The sequence below is a fragment of the Acipenser ruthenus genome, chromosome 23 (assembly GCF_902713425.1).
Source record: "Acipenser ruthenus chromosome 23, fAciRut3.2 maternal haplotype, whole genome shotgun sequence".
NCBI lineage: Eukaryota > Metazoa > Chordata > Actinopteri > Acipenseriformes > Acipenseridae > Acipenser > Acipenser ruthenus.
This window is the reverse complement of record NC_081211.1, coordinates 12,003,577-12,021,092: the sequence shown is the minus strand read 5'-3', so window position 1 is coordinate 12,021,092 and position 17,516 is coordinate 12,003,577. Positions and strand designations below refer to the sequence as shown.

The window sequence follows — 17,516 nt, the reverse complement described above, 5'->3', positions numbered from 1 at the left end:
TTCCATTGACCTCTGGATTATGGGCCCAGCACGCTTCCGCTGCGCCACTCTGCTACAGTTGCCTCAAGACTGAATTACCAAGCAGAAGAAAAAAAAACTGAACTCATCGTTTTAACCAGACACACGGCAGTGGCCGGGCCGAACCATAGAAACGTTGCAAATCAGAGAGAACCGTTTTCTTTCCTCAAAAATACCTTATGGAAAATATGCAGCTTTTCTGCCCACTTTGATCACGGGCAGTTTTATTCCCCAGTCTCGGCTGCCAATTCCAATATTCCGTCTCTCTAAAGCATCGTAAATCGTGGAAAGCACTCTTTGTTGAAAATTACACTGAAGACTTCTTTTGTTCGACCAGGCTTACAATGAGATATTGTCTTGTTTTTAAGTAGATTTTGTGAATCGCATATGGGGCGCTATAGAAAATATTTAAGATTCATTGATTTAATGTTAGCCTGCGTTCGGTCTGGGAAGTTTAATTTTTAAAGACAACGCCGAAGGGTCTGATAAATGACATTGTAATTATTTGAGATGCATGTAGACAATAATGTAGGAGCACCGACACAGTTCTGCCTAGGTTCCATAGTGTAGTGATTATCACGTCTGCTTTACACGCAGAAGGCCCTGGGTGCTATCCCCAGTAGAACCATTGCCGCATGTTTTTAAATTACTGGTCAAGACAAAGTCTCTTTGTGGTTGGCCGATCATTAAATTGCGGATGTAAGTTCCTGGTCCCATCGTATAAGTAAGACAGTTTATTCACAAATAATTACATACACTTTTGTTTATGTTTCTTTTGTTGATAAATTAACCCAATACATTATTGCATTCCGCCACGTCATTAGATGAGCAAAGCCTCTTTGTGCCAGTGCGCATTCAGAGGAGACGCGCTGAGAGAATCCTTCTTCTGTGTCACTCAGTACTGCCAGCTTTCCCCCGTTGGTGATATATTGCTCAGCATAGCTGCTTTCCAAGAATTTGAACCAAAACGATTCCCAGCCAGTACAACTGTGTTTATGCCTACGTTTCAATTAATGAACATTATAAATGCAAATCGCACTGTTTTATGTTTTCTTTACTTTTAAAGCTGAGAATCAAACACACTTCCGACAGCTTCATAGCCCTGCTGGCTACGAACACATATTGAGTCGGCTGTTTCCCATGACGCTAGTGATAGAGTGTTTTCCTAGTATCAGCGTCGGCATTACCATGCGTTTGGCATGCTTGCTGTGCACTCTACCATTGCATAACAAGAACACACACTGGCAGGACTTCGTGGCACAACGGTAGCGCGTCTGACTCCAGATCAGAACGTTGCGTCTGCAAATCACGTCGAGGTCAAATTTTTTGTTTCTATTCCACACTATTTCATCTTTTAACGTGTTTGGATTTGAATGTTTTCGGGCGTTTATTTATACAATTTAGCCTACACAACATATTGATTGTATAGCGATCAAACAAAGATATGGTATTAACAATACAAACTAACTTGAGACAGCCTAACCGTTAAAGCATACCTTAAGTTTGTCGTGTGATACAAAAGCAAGTATTATCATTTTTGATTGTTCAATTTATTTTTGAATTTGCAAATGGCACATTGCCAATAAAAAAAAAATATAGAACAATCTGAATCGCTCTTATCAAGCAGCGATGTAGCCTATGAGAATCGCTGCCACAATACCAGGGGAATTAGCTCAAATAATAGCGCAAGAAGTACCAGGATCGATGCCCGCGTTCTCCAAATAGTTTTAATGTATCTACGTATTTAGTCCCAATGCATCATGGAGAGAAATGCAAAGTGTGACAATTCTTTGTAACAGAGAAGCCCGCCCTATATGTATTTTAAAGCACAGTCTGCTAATTTATTCTTTGTAACAGAGAAGCCCGCCCTTTATGTATTTTAAAGCACAGTCTGCTAATTTGTAACATTCCCCAAACTGAAAAAGTGCAGTGCGCCCTCCGTCGTATGTCTTCCGAGAAGCACAAAGGGAGATTTAATGTATTTTTTTAGCAATGGATCACGCCTCATTTGCATTGCCTGCCTTCCTCCTTTGCAGTGTAAAGTATGTCAAATGTGTTCTTAAAATCTGATGAAGATTCCCATTTGAACCGTAAGTATTTGGTTTCCATTGTAGCTATTTACACACACTGCTGTGTTGGACCCCCAGTGTGTTATCTAACAAAATGACGTATGTTGTGCTGCCATAATGGATTACATAGACTTTCCTGCCCCGTGTTGCTTTCTTCTTAGATGTGGTTTCAGGTTCGGCTGAGTTCTGCTCCCTCGATCAGGTTCTGCAGCATCTCGCCTTGCTAATCACTCCCGTATGCTTTAGAGGTCGAGCAGGTTGGTCTCTGTGGCGCAATCGGTTAGCGCGTTCGGCTGTTAACCGGAAGGTTGGTGGTTCAAGCCCACCCAGGGACGATGCTTTTTGAATTTCTTAATCACATTAGAAAATGGCACTAGTACGTTGTTATTTCCTCCAATTACAATGAAGAAAAAAATGTGCTCTGTTTTTAGTTCAAAATAATACAAAACAAAACAAAATGTCTTGGTGTTTGCCGAAACCCAGGATCGAACCAGGGACCTTTAGATCTTCAGTCTAACGCTCTCCCAACTGAGCTATTTCGGCTTGACAGGACTGCGTTTTCGAGATAGCATTCTTTTTGTCACACCATAAACAACCTAATAGACAAATGCACTTTACAAATGCATTTTGAAACACTTAAGTTTTCTCCCAAATGCGGTTCTCAACAAATGGTTTAGCTTTTGTTCTACTCCTTCCAGAGTAAGACCAAATGGCAAACATCTAGGAAACAGGTAAAGACTGCAACCGGCTGCCTGAATGTGCAGCGCTTGAACTGCCTCAACAAACGCTTAGCTCTACAACGCGTACATTGAAAGTCTATTAACATCTTCAACACAATTATCTGTGTTCCAATAGCGTTTAATCCACAGGGTGATCAATAAAGTGACTGCTGGCTTTGTTAAACAAACAAGACGTTTTCAAGATTCACGCTATGTCTTAACAAGCACAATAGGATATAGGAACATAAGAACATAAGAAAGTTTCCAAACGAGAGGAGGCCATTCAGCCCATCTTGCTCGTTTGGTTGTTAGTAGCTTATTGATCCCAGACTCTCATCAAACAGCTTCTTGAAGGATCCCAGGGTGTCAGCTTCAACAACATTACTGGGGAGTTGGTTCCAGACCCGCACAATTCCCTGTGTAAAAAAGTGCCTCCTATTTTCTGTTCTGAATGCCCCTTTATGTAATCTCCATTTGTGATGGCTGGTCCTTGTTTCTTTTTTCATGTTAAAAAAGAAGTCCCCTGGGTCGACATTGTCTCTACCTTTTAGGATTTTGAATGTTTGAATCAGATCACCGCGTAGTCTTCTTTGTTCAAGACTGAATAGATTCAATTCTTTTAGCCTGTAACATGCCTTTTAAACCTGGGATATTTCTGGTTGCTCTTCTTTGCACTCTCTCTAGAGCTGCAATATCCTTTTTGCAGAGAGGTGATCAGAACTGATCACAATATTCTAGGTAAGGTCTTACTAATGCATTGTAAAGTTTTACAATTGGATCGTGGTCTCAGGCTGGGATGCGGACCATTGAGAACAGTACAAACGATCTATTACTGGAAGTGGCTTACATGAGAAATGCCCTCGTTTAACATGCTAGGATGATCGACTTCAGCATTCTCCAACTGCTGTTTACATTTTCTAACACTGTTACGAGGACAAATACAAAGTTTGACGCTTTCCTTGTAAGTGGGGGTAAACACAAGTTATTTTCAGATGTAATGCCTTTTTTTAAGCTCAATCTAGTCCTGCGTAGTGCAAATAACATGCCTATATTTTTATATTAGTCAAGCCCTATTTAAAGTGTTCTTAAATTGTTTTAACATTAGCAATGATCCATTTGAAATTTGCTTATTGATTTAAACAACTGAACAATTTTAGGCTTGATGGTTTCTTTTTTCCGCGTTTCTACCAGTATGAGATAAGCACTCAGAATGTGTCCCCTTCCTTCAACAATCCACTGACTGAAGATTGGAGTGGTCATCAGTAGCAGCGAGCAGGTGCCCAAAAACAACACTCATTGTCAGCTCGTTGCTGAGAAGAAAACACTCCCGCTCCTCCTGGGGGATACCGAGACCAATCTCTTCAAAACATGTTTCACTCTAGAAATGATCCTTGCAAATATAGTCTTAACTTGTATTGGCAGACCGTCACCCCCAACTGGCAAGCTCAATTCATGTGATACAACGACTGGGCAAAAACGAGGTGTTACATTAACAATACAAACTAACTTGAGACAGCCAAGCCGTTAAAGCATACGTTAAGTTTGTCGTGTGATACAAAAGCAAGTTTTATCATTTTTGCATTGCCTGTCTCGTCAAACAAGCTCGAGCCACAGCACACAGCGCTGCTGCAGCGGGACATAGAGGTGGATTTTAAAGCGACTGAATCAACGAGCTTGAGACTACTTTTTGAAGAAATTGAAAACATACATCTAGTCGAAATATTTTCTATTTTGTTAATGAATTTATTTTTTGAATTTGCAAATCAGTTCAGTTTATATTTTAGAAAAACTACTTTGCTAACAGAAGAAAAACAAGCTAGCAGAGGATGGTTTCGATCCATTGACCTCTGGGTTATGGGCCCAGCACGCTTCCGCTGCGCCACTCTGCTACAGTTGCCTCAAGACTGAATTACCAAGCAGAAGAAAAAAAAACTGAACTCATCGTTTTAACCAGACACACGGCAGTGGCCGGGCCGAACCATAGAAACGTTGCAAATCAGAGAGAACCGTTTTCTTTCCTCAAAAATACCTTATGGAAAATATGCAGCATTTCTGCCCACTTTGATCACGGGCAGTTTTATTCCCCAGTCTCGGCTGCCAATTCCAATATTCCGTCTCTCTAAAGCATCGTAAATCGTGGAAAGCACTCTTTGTTGAAAATTACACTGAAGACTTCTTTTGTTCGACCAGGCTTACAATGAGATATTGTCTTGTTTTTAAGTAGATTTTGTGAATCGCATATGGGGAGCTATAGAAAATATTTAAGATTCATTGATTTAATGTTAGCCTGCGTTCGGTCTGGGAAGTTTAATTTTTAAAGACAACGCCGAAGGGTCTGATAAATGACATTGTAATTATTTGAGATGCATGTAGACAATAATGTAGGAGCACCGACACAGTTCTGCCTAGGTTCCATAGTGTAGTGATTATCACGTCTGCTTTACACGCAGAAGGCCCTGGGTGCTATCCCCAGTAGAACCATTGCCGCATGTTTTTAAATTAATGGTCAAGACAAAGTCTCTTTGTGGTTGGCCGATCATTAAATTGCGGATGTAAGTTCCTGGTCCCATCGTATAAGTAAGACAGTTTATTCACAAATAATTACATACACTTTTGTTTATGTTTCTTTTGTTGATAAATTAACCCAATACATTATTGCATTCCGCCACGTCATTAGATGAGCAAAGCCTCTTTGTGCCAGTGCGCATTCAGAGGAGACGCGCTGAGAGAATCCTTCTTCTGTGTCACTCAGTACTGCCAGCTTTCCCCCGTTGGTGATATATTGGTCAGCATAGCTGCTTTCCGAGAAATTGACCCGAAACGATTCACAGCCAGTACAACTGTGTTTATGCCCACGTTTCAATTAATGAACATTATAAAATCAAATCGCATTGTTTTATGTTTTCTTTACTTTTAAAGCTGAGAATCAAACACACTTCCGACAGCTTCATAGCCCTGCTGGCTACGAACACATATTGAGTCGGCTGTTTCCCATGACGCTAGTGATAGTGAGTGTTTTCCTAGTATCAGCGTCGGCATTACCATGCGTTTGGCATGCTTGCTGTGCACTCTACCATTGCATAACAAAAACACACACTGGCAGGACTTCGTGGCACAACGGTAGCGCGTCTCACTCCAGATCAGAAGGTTGCGTGTGCAAATCACGTCGAGGTCAAATTCTTTGTTTCTATTCCACACTATTTCATCTTTTAACGTGTTTGGATTTGAATGTTTCCGGGCGTTTATTTATACAATTTAGCCTACACAACATATTGATTGTATAGCGATCAAACAAAGATATGGTATTAACAATACAAACTAACTTGAGACAGCCTAACCGTTAAAGCATACCTTAAGTTTGTCGTGTGATACAAAAGCAAGTATTATCATTTTTGATTGTTCAATTTATTTTTGAATTTGCAAATGGCACATTGCCAATAAAAAAAAAATATAGAACAATCTGAATCGCTCTTATCAAGCAGCGATGTAGCCTATGAGAATCGCTGCCACAATACCAGGGGAATTAGCTCAAATGATAGCGCAAGAAGTACCAGGATCGATGCCCGCGTTCTCCAAATAGTTTTAATGTATCTACGTATTTAGTCCCAATGCATCATGGAGAGAAATGCAAAGTGTGACAATTCTTTGTAACAGAGAAGCCCGCCCTATATGTATTTTAAAGCACAGTCTGCTAATTTATTCTTTGTAACAGAGAAGCCCGCCCTATATGTATTTTAAAGCACAGTCTGCTAATTTGTAACATTCCCCAAACTGAAAAAGTGCAGTGCGCCCTCCGTCGTATGTCTTCCGAGAAGCACAAAGGGAGATTTAATGTATTTTTTTAGCAATGGATCACGCCTCATTTGCATTGCCTGCCTTCCTCCTTTGCAGTGTAAAGTATGTCAAATGTGTTCTTAAAATCTGATGAAGATTCCCATTTGAACCGTAAGTATTTGCTTTCCATTGTAGCTATTTACACACACTGCTGTGTTGGACCCCCAGTGTGTTATCTAACAAAATGACGTATGTTGTGCTGCCATAATGGATTACATAGACTTTCCTGCCCCGTGTTGCTTTCTTCTTAGATGTGGTTTCAGGTTCGGCTGAGTTCTGCTCCCTCGATCAGGTTCTGCAGCATCTCGCCTTGCTAATCACTCCCGTATGCTTTAGAGGTCGAGCAGGTTGGTCTCTGTGGCGCAATCGGTTAGCGCGTTCGGCTGTTAACCGGAAGGTTGGTGGTTCAAGCCCACCCAGGGACGATGCTTTTTGAATTTCTTAATCACATTAGAAAATGGCACTAGTACGTTGTTATTTCCTCCAATTACAATGAAGAAAAAAATGTGCTCTGTTTTTAGTTCAAAATAATACAAAACAAAACAAAATGTCTTGGTGTTTGCCGAAACCCGGGATCGAACCAGGGACCTTTAGATCTTCAGTCTAACGCTCTCCCAACTGAGCTATTTCGGCTTGACAGGACTGCGTTTTCGAGATAGCATTCTTTTTGTCACACCATAAACAACCTAATAGACAAATGCACTTTACAAATGCATTTTGAAACACTTAAGTTTTCTCCCAAATGCGGTTCTCAACAAATGGTTTAGCTTTTGTTCTACTCCTTCCAGAGTAAGACCAAATGGCAAACATCTAGGAAACAGGTAAAGACTGCAACCGGCTGCCTGAATGTGCAGCGCTTGAACTGCCTCAACAAACGCTTAGCTCTACAACGCGTACATTGAAAGTCTATTAACATCTTCAACACAATTATCTGTGTTCCAATAGCGTTTAATCCACAGGGTGATCAATAAAGTGACTGCTGGCTTTGTTAAACAAACAAGACGTTTTCAAGATTCACGCTATGTCTTAACAAGCACAATAGGATAGAGGAACATAAGAACATAAGAAAGTTTCCAAACGAGAGGAGGCCATTCAGCCCATCTTGCTCGTTTGGTTGTTAGTAGCTTATTGATCCCAGACTCTCATCAAACAGCTTCTTGAAGGATCCCAGGGTGTCAGCTTCAACAACATTACTGGGGAGTTGGTTCCAGACCCTCACAATTCCCTGTGTAAAAAAGTGCCTCCTATTTTCTGTTCTGAATGCCCCTTTATGTAATCTCCATTTGTGACGGCTGGTCCTTGTTTCTTTTTTCATGTTAAAAAAGAAGTCCCCTGGGTCGACATTGTCTCTACCTTATAGGATTTTGAATGTTTGAATCAGATCGCCGCGTAGTCTTCTTTGTTCAAGACTGAATAGATTCAATTCTTTTAGCCTGTAACATGCCTTTTAAACCTGGGATATTTCTGGTTGCTCTTCTTTGCACTCTCTCTAGAGCTGCAATATCCTTTTTGCAGAGAGGTGATCAGAACTGATCACAATATTCTAGGTAAGGTCTTACTAATGCATTGTAAAGTTTTACAATTGGATCGTGGTCTCAGGCTGGGATGCGGACCATTGAGAATAGTACAAACGATCTATTACTGGAAGTGGCTTACATGAGAAATGCCCTCGTTTAACATGCTAGGATGATCGACTTCAGCATTCTCCAACTGCTGTTTACATTTTCTAACACTGTTACGAGGACGAATACAAAGTTTGACGCTTTCCTTGTAAGTGGGGGTAAACACAAGTTATTTTCAGATGTAATGCCTTTTTTTAAGCTCAATCTAGTCCTGCGTAGTGCAAATAACATGCCTATATTTTTATATTAGTCAAGCCCTATTTAAAGTGTTCTTAAATTGTTTTAACATTAGCAATGATCCATTTGAAATTTGCTTATTGATTTAAACAACTGAACAATTTTAGGCTTGATGGTTTCTTTTTTCCGCGTTTCTACCAGTATGAGATACGCACTCAGAATGTGTCCCCTTCCTTCAACAATCCACCGACTGAAGATTGGAGTGGTCATCAGTAGCAGCGAGCAGGTGCCCAAAAACAACACTCATTGTCAGCTCGTTGCTGAGAAGAAAACACTCCCGCTCCTCCTGGGGGATACCGAGACCAATCCCTTCAAAACATGTTTCACTCTAGAAATGATCCTTGCAAATATAGTCTTAACTTGTATTGGCAGACCGTCACCCCCAACTGGCAAGCTCAATTCATGTGATACAACGACTGGGCAAAAACGAGGTGTTACATTAACAATACAAACTAACTTGAGACAGCCAAGCCGTTAAAGCATACGTTAAGTTTGTCGTGTGATACAAAAGCAAGTTTTATCATTTTTGCATTGCCTGTCTCGTCAAACAAGCTCGAGCCACAGCACACAGTGCTGCTGCAGCGGGACATAGAGGTGGATTTTAAAGCGACTGAATCAACGAGCTTGAGACTACTTTTTGAAGAAATTGAAAACATACATCTAGTCGAAATATTTTCTATTTTGTTAATGAATTTATTTTTTGAATTTGCAAATCAGTTCAGTTTATATTTTAGAAAAACTACTTTGCTAACAGAAGAAAAACAAGCTAGCAGAGGATGGTTTCGATCCATCGACCTCTGGGTTATGGGCCCAGCATGCTTCCGCTGCGCCACTCTGCTACAGTTGCCTCAAGACTGAATTATCAAGCAGAAGAAAAAAAAACTGAACTCATCGTTTTAACCAGACACACGGCAGTGGCCGGGCCGAACCATAGAAACGTTGCAAATCAGAGAGAACCGTTTTCTTTCCTCAAAAATACCTTATGGAAAATATTAAATCCCTCCAGCGTATGTAGTTCGTCTACAATAACTGACACAATTCTTGTATAGAATTAACTCGTTGTTTAATTACAGGCTTATTCAGGATACACAAACACGTTCACCTGCTCTGATGCATCTCTAATTCCCCCCGGAAACTGTGCGTGTGCGTAACTACATCACGCAGCTGTTGGACATGAACATAGCCCCTCCCCTTGCAAGTCACAGCACATCTGATACATCACACCCCTTCCCCCCAGTTCACGTAGTCCTCCAGTCTTTTGGGTAACATATGCCGACGACGGGGTCGTACAGCTGGAGTTGCAGGGTAGTCTGGAACATCTATTTGAAACGGCTGCGTGGGTCGTGAAATTGGAGGGCTACCGACATCCTCAGTCGGAGATGGCATTATCATGTTTAAACCAGTCACTGGCAAAGGCTCTTGCATCGCCTGAGACTCCTGGCTTGACGGCTCTGGAACTGCCTGGGTTTGCGGTGATGAAACAACGGCGACAGGTGTTCGGTCTCTCAGCTGGTCCACATGGCGGCGATGAATCTGGCCATCTGGCGTCTGAGCCTTGTAGGACACAGGTCCGGTAACCCCCACAATAGTTGCAGGGATCCGCTTCGGACCAGCAGAATAATTTCTCATGTGAACTTCGTCCTGAGGGTGAAAAGAGCGCAAACGGCCCAGGCTCTGCCGTGCAGCTCCATCTTGCTTGTGTTGCATATCGGTATACAAATCAGGATGTAGACGGTCTAGGGCAGTTTTCAGTTTCCTATTCATCAACAACTCAGCAGGACTCTTCCCAGTTGTTGAATGCGGTGTGGTGTGTTGAGCCAGTAAGAATCTGGCTAAGCGGGTTGGCCAGTCGCCCACTGAGATTCTCTTCAGTGCCTCTTTTGTTGTCTGAACCATACGCTCAGCTTGCCCATTTGATGAGGGGTGATAGGTTGCCACCGTCACGTGTCGGATTGAGTTGCGTTGAACAAACTCCTTGAATTCAGCTGACGTAAAGGCAGTGCCATTGTCAGACACTAGTACATCAGGCAGGCCATGTGTTGCAAATAGTTGTCTCAACCGGCCAATTACAGCACTTGATGAAGTGGAGCTCATAATTTTGACTTCTAACCATTTAGAGTGGGAGTCCACCACAATCAGGAACGTCTTCCCTTGAAAAGGTCCAGCAAAATCGATATGCAGTCGTGACCATGGATTAGCGGTCCATTCCCATGGATGTAATGGAGCTTTTAGTGGAGCATGACGTGTCTCTTGACAGGTTGCGCAACTTTTCACCACTTCCTCCACCTGGGCATCCAATCCTGGCCACCACACTTAGCTTCTTGCTAGTGCCTTCATGTGCACGATTCCCGGATGCGCAGCGTGCAGCATAGTAAGAACCTCCTCCCTTGCTCGCTCAGGAATTACCACACGACTCCCCCACAGGACACAGTTCTTGTGAGTTGACAATTCATGTCTACGTCGAATGAAAGGTGCAAAGTTATTCTCTTGACAATCTTCAGGCCAACCATGCAAGATCCAATGCAACACTCTGGACAAGACAGGGTCCTTCACTGTTAGTGTAGCAATTTGTGTAGCATGCAATGGTGCTTCAGGAACCATCTCTAACAATAACACTTCCAGTGGAGGTGGTACCTCTGACTCTGCAGTGTTCAATGGCAGGCGGCTAAGTGCATCAGCGTTGGCCAACTGTTTTCCTGGCCTGTAACATAACTCATAGTCATAAGCTCCCAGTATCAGACTCCATCTTAGCATGCGTGGTGACAGAACTTGTGGTATCGGCTTTGTGTGGTGCAACAGTCCAAGAAGTGGCTTATGATCTGTGTAGATCACGAAATGACGGCCAAACAGGTACTGGTGAAATTTTTTAACAGCAAAAACCACAGCCAGTGCCTCCTTGTCGATTTGGGCGTAATTTCTTTCAGTGAGGGTTAGTGTTCTGGATGCGAAGCTAATTGGAGCTTCCTTCCCCTCAGGGACCGTATGAGCCAGCAATGCCCCTACTCCATATGGCGAAGCATCACACACAAGCACCAAAGGCTTCTTCTCATCATAGTGGGCCAAGATATCATCGGCCTGCAGCAACTGCTTTGCCCTGACATAAGCCTCTTCATGTTTAGCTTTCCATTCCCATTTAACTGACTGGTCAAGAAGCCTATGCAATGGTTCTAGAATGGTAGCCTTGTTACACAAAAAGCAATTATAAAAATTCAAAAGTCCCAGAAATGCTTGGAGTTCCGTCTTGTTCCTAGGTGTTGGAGCATCCTGAATAGCCCTCACCTTTTCATTGGTTGGGTGGATTCCGTGCTGATCTACACAAAATCCTAGAAACTCCACTTGTTTTACTGCAAAATAGCATTTCTCCTTCTGCAGGCGCAGCCCAGCATGGGCAAATCGCTGTAGAACTTCCTGCAGACGTTCATCATGTTCTGCTTGTGTTCTGCCAGAGACAAGTATGTCATCTAGATAGGGCTTTACACCTGGAATCCCAGCCAGTAGAGTGTCCATGAATCGTTGAAATATGGCTACTGCAGTTGAAACACCAAACTGCAACCGCAGTGCGCGAAAAAGTCCCTTATGTGTGTTGACCGTTAATAGCTCAGCTGATGTCTCATCAAGTACTAGCTGCTGATACGCTTGTTTGAGGTCTAATTTGGTAAAAATTGCTCCTCCAGCAAGTGACGCAAACAGTTCAGCTAGTGTTGGCAGGGGATAGGTATCAGATTTAACTGCTGTGTTTACAGTGCAACGATAATCCCCACAGAGACGTAGGCTACCATCTTTCTTCATGACGGGCACTATGGGTGTGGCCCACCTGGAATGTTTCACTGGCTGGAACACTCCTTGCTCCACAAGTTGTTCTAGTGCTTCATCTACCTTGGGGCGCAGTGCAAATGGAACAGGGGGTGCTTTCAAGAACTTGGGAGCGACGGTAGGGTCCACTTCAATTGTGACTGGCGGCCCACGGCAGGCTCCCAGTTCCTCCTTGAAAACGCTGCTATACTTCTCCAAGATCGTTGACACAGATTGTTGTTGTACCTGGTGTACTCCACTAACTGAGATACCCAGAGCATCAAACCAATCGCGGCCCAGCAGACTTGTTCCATGACCCTTGATCACCAATAGGGGCAAGTGGTTTCTTGCTTCATTGTATTGAACATCCACTTGCATGCTACCTATTACTTTGAGTGGTGTCAGTGACCATTGTCGCAGAGTAGCGTTGTTCTTGCTCAGTTTTGGTGGTTTGCTTGGCCATAACTGCTGATACGTATCATCACTAATAAGTGAACACGATGAACCAGAGTCAATTTCCATCCTGTGTTTCACTCCATTTAAGATCACTTCAGCGTAGAAAGGCGGTTTTGTTTGTAGCGTTGTGCCTTTGTTCACATTGTGAATGACGTTCTCTTGTGTTTCATCCAGTCCGACAGCATGAGTCTGCTGTGCAGGTGTTGTTTCTGCTTTTGAGGCTAGCTTAGTTGACTTCAACTTTGTCATACAGACACGGGCAATATGCCCTCTTTTTTTGCAAAAGTTACAGTCAGCATTTACAAAACGGCATTCAGTGGACTTATGGCCACCCCCACAGCGAAAACAAGGCTTGCTGGCTTCCCATGTCTTCTCAGGCCTCTGAAAGCTCTGGTCCCCCCTTTTCGAGGTGCTCTGCCTTGTTTGGTAAACCTCGGCTGATGCAGATGAATCAGTTACAGATGCAGGGCGCAGCATACGTGCATGTATCAATGCAGTTTCAGCTGCCAGTGCTTTGTCTTCAGCCATTTTGAATGTCAAGGCAGGTTCGGACAGCAGCCGACGTTGTAGGGCTGCATCCTGCACGCCGCAAACTACTCTGTCACGCAGCATGTTCTCCAACTGGTCTCCAAATTCACAATGCACTGACAATCGGCGCAATTCTGCAATATAACTTGCAATGTTTTGGTTTGGTTGTTGATAGCATTTATGAAAATGAAAACGCTGCACAATTGCAGATGGCTTGGGGTTTAGGTGGCATTGCAAGCAACCCACTAACTCTTCATAGGACACCTCAGTAGGCAACTTGGGCGCTACCAGTGAACGTATCATTGAATAGGTGGCGGGGCCACACACACTCAGCAACACAGAACGTTTCTTCCCTGCATCTTCAATACCGTTTGCATCAAAAAAACATCCCAATCTCTCAGCATATTCTTGCCATGAGTTTTTTTTTTCCATATTAAACTCTTCTATACGTCCCAGTGTTGCCGTGTTTACAGTTACTACGGCGTGTATTGTAAATAAAACAAAACAAAAAACTACCGCACTCTATCGCGAGAACACGGGGACGCCAAAAGAAAATTGTATACAAAAAAAGTCTCGCTTCACTTACACATTATATGTAATGCATTTATTTAACTCACAGTTCTTAGGTGTCCCACAGATGATGTGGATTCAGTGGTTGGAGATTTCTTTGGTCTTGTTTTGTTTTTTTAGTCGGATTCACTGAATGAATGTACTCTCGCCGCTTGCACAGCCGTCTGGGCGGGAAAAGGCTTTTCTGTTCTAATCTTTTTTTTTTTTTTTTTTTTAACAAAAAAAAGAAATCCCGTCTCGTCGCCAGTATTAAATCCCTCCAGCGTATGTAGTTCGTCTACAATAACTGACACAATTCTTGTATAGAATTAACTCGTTGTTTAATTACAGGCTTATTCAGGATACACAAACACGTTCACCTACTCTGATGCATCTCTAATTCCCCCCGGAAACTGTGCGTGTGCGTAACTACATCACGCAGCTGTTGAACATGAACATAGCCCCTCCCCTTGCAAGTCACAGCACATCTGATACATCACAGAAAATATGCAGCTTTTCTGCCCACTTTGATCACGGGCAGTTTTATTCCCCAGTCTCGGCTGCCAATTCCAATATTCCGTCTCTCTAAAGCATCGTAAATCGTGGAAAGCACTCTTTGTTGAAAATTACACTGAAGACTTCTTTTGTTCGACCAGGCTTACAATGAGATATTGTCTTGTTTTTAAGTAGATTTTGTGAATCGCATATGGGGCGCTATAGAAAATATTTAAGATTCATTGATTTAATGTTAGCCTGCGTTCGGTCTGGGAAGTTTAATTTTTAAAGACAACGCCGAAGGGTCTGATAAATGACATTGTAATTATTTGAGATGCATGTAGACAATAATGTAGGAGCACCGACACAGTTCTGCCTAGGTTCCATAGTGTAGTGATTATCACGTCTGCTTTACACGCAGAAGGCCCTGGGTGCTATCCCCAGTAGAACCATTGCCGCATGTTTTTAAATTACTGGTCAAGACAAAGTCTCTTTGTGGTTGGCCGATCATTAAATTGCGGATGTAAGTTTCTGGTCCCATCGTATAAGTAAGACAGTTTATTCACAAATAATTGCATACACTTTTGTTTATGTTTCTTTTGTTGATAAATTAACCCAATACATTATTGCATTCCGCCACGTCATTAGATGAGCAAAGCCTCTTTGTGCCAGTGCGCATTCAGAGGAGACGCGCTGAGAGAATCCTTCTTCTGTGTCACTCAGTACTGCCAGCTTTCCCCCGTTGGTGATATATTGGTCAGCATAGCTGCTTTCCGAGAAATTGACCCGAAACGATTCCCAGCCAGTACAACTGTGTTTATGCCCACGTTTCAATTAATGAACATTATAAAAGCAAATCGCATTGTTTTATGTTTTCTTTACTTTTAAAGCTGAGAATCAAACACACTTCCGACAGCTTCATAGCCCTGCTGGCTACGAACACATATTGAGTCGGCTGTTTCCCATGACGCTAGTGATAGTGAGTGTTTTCCTAGTATCAGCGTCGGCATTACCATGCGTTTGGCATGCTTGCTGTGCACTCTACCATTGCATAACAAAAACGCACACTGGCAGGACTTCGTGGCACAACGGTAGCGCGTCTGACTCCATATCAGAAGGTTGCGTCTGCAAATCACGTCGAGGTCAAATTCTTTGTTTCTATTCCACACTATTTCATCTTTTAACGTGTTTGGATTTCAATGTTTCCGGGCGTTTATTTATACAATTTAGCCTACACAACATATTGATTGTATAGCGATCAAACAAAGATATGGTATTAACAATACAAACTAACTTGAGACAGCCTAACCGTTAAAGCATACCTTAAGTTTGTCGTGTGATACAAAAGCAAGTATTATCATTTTTGATTGTTCAATTTATTTTTGAATTTGCAAATAAAAAAAAAATATAGAACAATCTGAATCGCTCTTATCAAGCAGCGATGTAGCCTATGAGAATCGCTGCCACAATACCAGGGGAATTAGCTCAAATGATAGCGCAAGAAGTACCAGGATCGATGCCCGCGTTCTCCAAATAGTTTTAATGTATCTATGTATTTAGTCCCAATGCATCATGGAGAGAAATGCAAAGTGTGACAATTCTTTGTAACAGAGAAGCCCGCCCTATATGTATTTTAAAGCACAGTCTGCTAATTTATTCTTTGTAACAGAGAAGCCCGCCCTATATGTATTTTAAAGCACAGTCTGCTAATTTGTAACATTCCCCAAACTGAAAAAGTGCAGTGCGCCCTCCGTCGTATGTCTTCCGAGAAGCACAAAGGGAGATTTAATGTATTTTTTTAGCAATGGATCACGCCTCATTTGCATTGCCTGCCTTCCTCCTTTGCAGTGTAAAGTATGTCAAATGTGTTCTTAAAATCTGATGAAGATTCCCATTTGAACCGTAAGTATTTGGTTTCCATTGTAGCTATTTACACACACTGCTGTGTTGGACCCCCAGTGTGTTATCTAACAAAATGACGTATGTTGTGCTGCCATAATGGATTACATAGACTTTCCTGCCCCGTGTTGCTTTCTTCTTAGATGTGGTTTCAGGTTCGGCTGAGTTCTGCTCCCTCGATCAGGTTCTGCAGCATCTCGCCTTGCTAATCACTCCCGTATGCTTTAGAGGTTGAGCAGGTTGGTCTCTGTGGCGCAATCGGTTAGCGCGTTCGGCTGTTAACCGGAAGGTTGGTGGTTCAAGCCCACCCAGGGACGATGCTTTTTGAATTTCTTAATCACATTAGAAAATGGCACTAGTACGTTGTTATTTCCTCCAATTACAATGAAGAAAAAAATGTGCTCTGTTTTTAGTTCAAAATAATACAAAACAAAACAAAATGTCTTGGTGTTTGCCGAAACCCGGGATCGAACCAGGGACCTTTAGATCTTCAGTCTAACGCTCTCCCAACTGAGCTATTTCGGCTTGACAGGACTGCGTTTTCGAGATAGCATTCTTTTTGTCACACCATAAACAACCTAATAGACAAATGCACTTTACAAATGCATTTTGAAACACTTAAGTTTTCTCCCAAATGCGGTTCTCAACAAATGGTTTAGCTTTTGTTCTACTCCTTCCAGAGTAAGACCAAATGGCAAACATCTAGGAAACAGGTAAAGACTGCAACCGGCTGCCTGAATGTGCAGCGCTTGAACTGCCTCAACAAACGCTTAGCTCTACAACGCGTACATTGAAAGTCTATTAACATCTTCAACACAATTATCTGTGTTCCAATAGCGTTTAATCCACAGGGTGATCAATAAAGTGACTGCTGGCTTTGTTAAACAAACAAGACGTTTTCAAGATTCACGCTATGTCTTAACAAGCACAATAGGATAGAGGAACATAAGAACATAAGAAAGTTTCCAAACGACAGGAGGCCATTCAGCGCATCTTGCTCGTTTGGTTGTTAGTAGCTTATTGATCCCAGACTCTCATCAAACAGCTTCTTGAAGGATCCCAGGGTGTCAGCTTCAACAACATTACTGGGGAGTTGGTTCCAGACCCTCACAATTCCCTGTGTAAAAAAGTGCCTCCTATTTTCTGTTCTGAATGCCCCTTTATGTAATCTCCATTTGTGACGGCTGGTCCTTGTTTCTTTTTTCATGTTAAAAAAGAAGTCCCCTGGGTCGACACTGTCTCTACCTTTTAGGATTTTGAATGTTTGAATCAGATCGCCGCGTAGTCTTCTTTGTTCA

At 42.4% G+C, this 17,516-nt stretch overlaps 8 non-coding genes across 8 annotated transcripts; 3 read left to right on the top strand and 5 right to left on the bottom strand.

Moving 5' to 3' along the window:
* The first annotated feature begins 2,348 nt into the window (after window positions 1-2,348).
* trnan-guu (transfer RNA asparagine (anticodon GUU)) lies at window positions 2,349-2,422 on the top strand. The gene has a single exon. It is a non-coding gene; the product is annotated as a tRNA-Asn (tRNA).
* Window positions 2,423-2,557: 135 nt separating this feature from the next.
* On the bottom strand, window positions 2,558-2,630 carry trnaf-gaa (transfer RNA phenylalanine (anticodon GAA)). The gene has a single exon. It is a non-coding gene; the product is annotated as a tRNA-Phe (tRNA).
* A 1,376-nt stretch (window positions 2,631-4,006) lies between these two features.
* On the bottom strand, window positions 4,007-4,213 carry LOC131699785 (small nucleolar RNA U3). Its single transcript, XR_009308320.1, has one exon. It is a non-coding gene; the product is annotated as a small nucleolar RNA U3 (small nucleolar RNA).
* Window positions 4,214-6,991: 2,778 nt separating this feature from the next.
* trnan-guu (transfer RNA asparagine (anticodon GUU)) lies at window positions 6,992-7,065 on the top strand. The gene has a single exon. It is a non-coding gene; the product is annotated as a tRNA-Asn (tRNA).
* A 135-nt stretch (window positions 7,066-7,200) lies between these two features.
* trnaf-gaa (transfer RNA phenylalanine (anticodon GAA)) lies at window positions 7,201-7,273 on the bottom strand. Its single transcript has one exon. It is a non-coding gene; the product is annotated as a tRNA-Phe (tRNA).
* Window positions 7,274-8,649: 1,376 nt separating this feature from the next.
* On the bottom strand, window positions 8,650-8,856 carry LOC131699789 (small nucleolar RNA U3). Its single transcript, XR_009308324.1, has one exon. It is a non-coding gene; the product is annotated as a small nucleolar RNA U3 (small nucleolar RNA).
* A 7,605-nt stretch (window positions 8,857-16,461) lies between these two features.
* On the top strand, window positions 16,462-16,535 carry trnan-guu (transfer RNA asparagine (anticodon GUU)). The gene has a single exon. It is a non-coding gene; the product is annotated as a tRNA-Asn (tRNA).
* Window positions 16,536-16,670: 135 nt separating this feature from the next.
* Window positions 16,671-16,743, bottom strand: trnaf-gaa (transfer RNA phenylalanine (anticodon GAA)). The gene has a single exon. It is a non-coding gene; the product is annotated as a tRNA-Phe (tRNA).
* Window positions 16,744-17,516: the final 773 nt, after the last annotated feature.